Below are 7,319 nucleotides of genomic sequence, written 5' to 3'. Positions count from 1 at the left end.
AGTGTAGATATAGCAATACTAACCTCAGATAATTATCTCATGTAATTTGATTGAAATGTCCTACTTACACTAAAGGACGTTATTATTTGCTATTCTTAGGATCTACTATCTAATAAGATTAGAAAGATTCATTAAAATTTTACAATATTATGTGAAGAAAATTTTAGGAGGAGTGGGAGATAAATATAATCAAAATACATTGCATAGATGTGTGAAATACTCAAAGAATTAATAAATTTAGTTAAATAAAATTTAAAAACTGGCACCAAGTGTGCCTTCATGGAGCCTGTAGTAGCCCTTCTTATGCAGAGTGCTCTTCGCTCACCGGCGGCCTTGTGCGAGGCCAAGGTGGGCAGCATGGGCACCCGAGGTGACAAGAGCCCAGGCAAGGCAGCCCCGAGTCCTGCTGAGGAGATGGTGGTGTGGAGCCCTGAGGTGGAGGAGTGCCTCTTCCATGCGGGGCCACAAGGCTGTCGAGGTGAATTAACACTTCCACATGTTTTGTATCCAAGACAAGTTCAGCTAGAATATTGGGTGCCAGGTTCTATCCAAAGTGATCTGGGGCCATCTAAGCACTACTTATGATATGCAGGCACTGCACGAGTCTGAGATTCTTTCATTCCCAAATCCAGAGAGGAACTTTATCCTTCCAGATGAGATCATTCAGGAAGTCCGAGAAGGAAAAGTGAGTACTGAAGAAGAAATGAAGGAGGAAATGAAGGAGGAAATGAAGGAGGATGTGGGCCCCCACTGTGGGGCTGATGATGCTTTTCCATAATCAGGGAGATTTGACAAAGTCTTAGGAAAATCCAGCAAAAACAAACAGAAGAACTCCTCAGACTTGGGGTGCAAAGAAGGGGCAGACAAGCAGAAGTGCAACCCTGTCAATGACAAGGTCCTGACTGCCAACAGAAATCCCTCCAGCCCCAGTGCTGCCAAGAGGTGCCGCACATAGACACCCCAGTCCCTGATGGCCACAGAGATCGTCCAGCTGCCTGTCTTCAGGTCCCTCGGTAAATGTGGACATCTAGCAGAGATGCTAGTGGGGTTTCCGTTGTGTTATCAGACCTCCAGATTGGTCCAAAAGACCAGCAAAACCGGTGCTGGATGGCTAAGCCTCTGTGCCAGCCTCTTGCTTTCTCCTGGCTGATTTACTTATGCCCACAGTGTGTGGAGAAGAGCAGGTGCATGGGGCCAGAGGACCAAGGGTCCGCAAACAATAACAAGTCACCCTAACTGTCCTCAGGGGCCATGCATCCTCCCTGGGTGCCCACTTTTATATGTGCTTTTCCTGTAAGACTCCACTATGCACTGTCATTTAGAGATAGTGTCTTTAAAGTTCACATAGCACACACTGTGCACAGAAAGCCCCCCTCCCCCATGTGAGAAATAGTACTGGATATTTTGCCTCATTCACTTGAACTGTAATAGTGTATGTAATTTACTTGGTGTTTTACTATTTAATTTTTAAGAAGCCTATTTTACTAGTGTTTTGTATGAAGAAAAATACTGCAGAAGTTAAACCTGTGATTTTTTTTTTTTGAGCTGTTTTGTTTTAAGGTAACTACTGTGATACATCTGGCTATTTTTATATGCCAGATACAGAGGATTTTTAGGGGTTATTTTTGTAATTTTTAGTAACTTGGAAAAGACCAAATAAGGGGGTGGAATAAAGGAACCGCTCTCAGGTTGAAAAGCCAGTGGACTGGTGGTTGAAGTACATTTTCATTTGCAGAATATTAAAGCACTAAAAAAAAATTTAAAACTACTTACAAAAATAAATATCTCCTGACTAAATATAACTTGAAACATATGATTTCCTGGTTTATGGTCTGTAAACAAAACAAGAAATAAATGAAGAGAATACAAAAATAGATTCTTTTGTAAAGATGCATTTTTCTAACACATGTATAAAGCTTGAAGGCTTATATAGTAAGCCTTATTAATTAGTTGTTTAAGCATTTCTTTAAAACATTAAAATATGAACATAATATTTATACAAAGATTATCTAGAGAGTCTTCTTTTTGTTCTACATGTTATACTACAGGAGAAAATACACAATTTTTCTTCATCCTTAAATAAGAGCATGCTATACTATTTGTAGATTTATTTGTCAGAAAGCTACTTATCATATGAACAATGTTGTTGCTTTGTTCATATAACCACAGACTCTATGATGATTTATTTCTAAGAAACAATTTAGGTCATTCACAATATCGCTTTTTTATAAATGATAAATGCACTGGAAACATGCTTTGAATAAGGAAAGATACCAGGGAAACATATTTGATCTAAAATCCTTGACTAAATGTTTTGTATCTATTCAAATGGATGCAGAGAAACAATAAATTCATTGACAGTTCACAAAAATGAAACCAGAAGATGGATAAATTGATGTGATACAATAATATGTACATTTCAACTGACTAGAACAATATTTTTACATCAGTTTTCTTCAAGGACACTAATTCCTCCCACATGCACTCCAGCATGTGTGGGTAGAAACAATTCATTTTATACACAATGAACTTAAAAAATATATTGTGCTAATGTGATATGGCTAAAAATAGCAATTATAACACATCTTTGGAAGGTTAGTGCTTATCACTCTATTAAGGTAAATATGCCACTATTCTCATAAATTTGTGTCATGTTTAGAAAGATACACACTCTTTGCTATTGGTTTTTGCTTTAGTTTGCAAATATCTGAAGGTCCTCATTCCACTGATAAGAAATTGCTTTGTACATAATATGGTTAATTTTATTATTCTGTCTCAGAATTACAGAGGTACTGAGATCTTTAATATTATAAAGTGGAACGTCTATGTATGTGACTACGAGTTTCACCTTGGTGTTTCTATTTAATTAAGTGAAATGTGTACTTCCAGAAGTAATTGAATATGATATTCAAAGTATATTAATCTATTAATCATGATGGGAGGAACTGATGGGAAGTTTTCAAATTGTTTAAGTACTTTAATCTTCAAATATTAACTTAATATTGACTCTTCTAAAATTGATTAATGTAAAAATGTGAGTGCCATTTTTCTTGTTGATTGTCTCAAGTGTCTCAGTAGCTTCTCAGATAAAATGAAACATGTTTAGATGAAGTAAGAAACATATCATTAGTGAGGTAATATTTTGAAGGGTAGTTTTAAGAAAAACTCTAGCTTTTGAGCTTGTAAAGTTGTAAGTGGTGTACATTTTTGTGTGTATGTGAGAGAGAAATTGTCCAATGATAGGAACAGACTGAAGAAATACGTCACAGCCTTTGACAGATGTTGAGAAAAGCGGCAGATGAGCTATAAGCTGACCATCTAGAGCAAGGTCTATGGAACACCTGATGCAAGTTATCAAAGCAGCAGAGGAGCCAATGCGATGAGATCTATTATGTTGAGAAAACTACAAGTCTAACTATGATCCAGGATGGGATTCCAGATCAAAGAACCTGAGGTGACAGTATTTGTCTGCAATTTTCCATGAAATGATTTCTCCCTCATTTCTTCCATCTCAATAGAGGTTCCCCCATCCTTTGTTTCAAGATCTCAAAATGTCCTCAGTATTTGCATCCTTGATCACACCATCTTCAATTGTCTACTGGCACATATGAAATCTTCTGTTTCCATTCCATGAGGCACACGAGGCTCTATTTTGGGTGTATGGATTAATTAATTGCAATCTCATAACAAGGTTTATAATTCAATACTTAAAAGAGTATTTCCATGTAGCATACATTGTGGCAGAGGTTTTCACCTGAGTTGGGACAAGAAGTCTTTATTCAGATGCAAATGCTATGAAGTAATTTGAGGGAAAGTTAGTCATGATGACTTATGTCACTATGAGGAACTATTTGACTATTAGGTACGTAGTTTACTAAATTTTATCGTAACTTAAAAAAAATCCTCCTGGGCTTATGTTTGATGACAAATTAAATCTGCACTCACAAATATTCGAAGATACCTTTGTTAGTTTTATGTATTCTAGTATTCAGATTATACCTATGGTATTCTGCTAGACAACATCTAGAGAAATTCCTTCAAACAACATTTGCCTCTAATATTGGGTTTATTTTGCAGAACACAGCTTTCCCCATATTCTGACAAGCTAGTTTCTCCAAGAAGCAAAACGATGATGTAGGACCACTTTGCCCAGTTTTGTCAGGTGTCTTTAAGATAATTAGAGCCAACATCTTTTGATAGCCTAGAGTTTTCCTTGGTATCTTCTTTGGTATTTCTTATTTACCAATACTTACCTTTTTTTCTTAAATTTGTGTTACTGAGCACCAATTACCTTCTAATAAAAATTCTAATGCAGTAATCCCTCCATGAATCAGGATGACTATGGAGGAAGTCAGTCACAGTGTTTGAACAAGTGTCACGAGTAATTGATTTCTTTAACAATTTGAATCACATTGCTAAGATTCAAATACTTATTCATTATACATTTTTAACTCTACTTAAAAATTCAGAACCAGGACCAAAGACTTCTGGGACATTGTGAAATTAAGAACCAGAGAAATCGAGAGTATGGATATATGCACACAATTTTCTCTTTTAGCAACTGTCACAAATTTATATGCCCCTTTGTGTTACATTATTAAATTATTTAAATTAACTTATACAAGATGAACTGCTCTAGAATTTTTTAGTCTCCTTCATCAGAAGTTTCTATGGAGTTTTGCATTCTGTATTTATCAAAATGAAATGTTGGTTGTTAGTTGTTTTGGAAAGATAAGCATTAACATTTCTTGTTAACTTTCATTTAGCCTGAGAAGTATTTATTTCTACAAAAAAATTGTTTTTATAATGTGTATATATTTTATTTCTATACTCATCTAGATATCATGATTTTAAGTAGGTTATATGTAATATTGGATTTTTATTATAGGCCAATGGTGTTGTTTTTAACCTCAAATCCATTGATTCCCCAGTGGATTTGGCAAGTAGATTTATCATAACTAGTATTTTCCAAGTATTATATTTTCAAGTGTTTCCTCTCTTATTAGCATATCAGTTTGATAGATTTTTATCACTGGAAAGAAGAATTCTATTTTTAAGGAAAGAGTGAAGTGCTAGTTATAGTAGTAATAATTGGTTACTGATTAATAAAAGATTAATCAGGGATGTTGAAGTTATTATCAAATGACATTTCCAATCAGAGAATTGCTACTAGCCTCTGCCCATGCTAGGTTCCACAAAAAGGTCGTTGTCATAGGTAACACATTGATACTGGTCTCAAGCAAGGTCAACTAAATTCTTATATGGGCTGTTTAATTCAAAAGCTTAGACATATAGAGCTCTCTCTCTCTCTCTCTCTCTCTCTCTCTCTCTCTCTCTCTCTTAACATTCCATTTAAAATTAAGTATTTGCAATTTTTCATATTCTACCAGGTATGTTGAAATCTATCCTGCATAAGATTAAAAGTGAAGAAATGTGTAGGCAATCTGCCATACATTAATGGGAGTGGTAATGGTCACTCATTCCTCATCAGACATTCATGGAGGACCATTGTGTCACTTAGGCTGCTTGTGTGCTTCAAGGTACTATGAGTAGACTCTGAAGAAATGACAAGAGCACTCCCGTCCCTCAGATTTTAATTTATAGTACATTGGAATTGCCATATATAATTTAATCGAGTAATGCCAATTCTAATAAGATATTTGAAAGAAAATGAATGTTAAAGTCCAAAGCTTATTAGTGTTGGATAAAAGATGTGTGATTTGACAGAGTACTAGTTCACAGATTAGAAGAATGTTTTGTAAATACATACTCTCTCAAACATTAAAGAAAAACAAATTATACCTTCATATAAGTAACATATGACCATGCAAAATACACATATACATTCTTTTTATTTACTTTCCCCCCTTAGATGTTTTTTTTCTTTTTAGTGATTATAAGAGATGTCAAAGTAGTGATTGTTGGTATGCATTTCTGGCTAAGTTCTACTTTAAAAGATATTTGTTCTTGATATTCAAAAATGGGAGCTGGAGTGCTTCAGAATTCCTAAGTTAAATTCCCAGTAACCTCATTGTAACTCACAACTATGGTATTGGTCATTGGTTCCCCCTTCTGGTATACAAGAAGACAGAGCACTCATGCACATAAAATGCCAAGATAAATTAATCTTTAAGTATTTTTAAAACAGTGTATTGTCTTTCATTGAATTAAGGAGCCTTCTTTTACATGTAGTCTCTGTGAATGATCATTTGTAGTTACTATTTATTCAGTATTTAATATGTGCCAGGCATTCTCACGTTCACTTTTTGCTAACACCTTGTTATATCACAGAGAGATTCTGTCTTCATGTAAAATGTAAGATAAGCTTGAGAGTTAAGGAGCATGCTATAATCACCCTGCTATTCTGTGTTAGACTTAGAATTGAAATTAAAGCAGGTCTGATTTCACAAAGACTTTGACCAATTTTATTCTTATCTTTTCATTCTATACTCAGTGATCAACCTCTTTGTGTGTGTGTGTGTGTGTGTGTGTGTCTGTGTGTGTGTGTGTCTGTGTGTCTGTGTGGTATTTGTATTAACATACCTTGAAAAAAATACGTTTTGATATCTGGTTGTCTTTTGGCAGATTTTCTTTTTTTCAGAATCCACTAATTAAGAGTAAGATATATGCATAAGGTGTAGTGACATACAGAATTAATCCCCCAAATTGGAAGTCAGAGTCAGGAGGAACTCTAAGAGTTCAAGGCCAGCCTGATCTACATAGTGAGTTTTAGGACAGCTAGAGCTACATAATGAGACCCTATCTTGAACAAAATAAAATTAGGAATGAGAAAAATCATGTAGTTCTAATTTACAGTAGACATAAATATCAAAATAAAACTATTTTTAATGTCAAACACAAATCTCACCTAATTTTGATAAAGAAACCCTTTATCAACTTCTCTTTTCCAATGAGTATTATTAAAAATTCTGCTATTATATCTGACTGTTAGATAAATAAAATGAATTCTATTTTTGCTTTAAATTGAATTGCATATTTTCATTATTCCCAATAGCTTGAAAACATTAATTTTCTAATGTAATGTTTGCTAGATGTTTAATGCCAAATGAATGCAGTCATCATTCTTAAACAAGTATTACACTGGTAAATTCTATTATAGGAATTGACTTGATAAGAGCCTTAGCTGGCATATTGGATGAACATTATGTAACATAGGATTTCAAACATGAAGAAAAACTGAACACATGCCTTCATATGAGGAACATATATGCACATGCTATATGCACATGTGCATTCTCTTCCTGCATTTGATCTTTTTTCCTCTCCTTGACTATACGAGAAGGCAAATGATCACTGTT

General features: G+C 34.6%; 1 pseudogene; it reads left to right on the top strand.

Moving 5' to 3' along the window:
- Positions 1 to 279: 279 nt before the first annotated feature.
- Positions 280 to 955, top strand: LOC110310753 (annotated as a pseudogene).
- Positions 956 to 7,319: the final 6,364 nt, after the last annotated feature.

Source organism: Mus caroli, chromosome 15 (assembly GCF_900094665.2).
Source record: "Mus caroli chromosome 15, CAROLI_EIJ_v1.1, whole genome shotgun sequence".
Lineage (NCBI taxonomy): Eukaryota > Metazoa > Chordata > Mammalia > Rodentia > Muridae > Mus > Mus caroli.
This window is presented reverse-complemented; position numbering and strand designations above follow the sequence as displayed.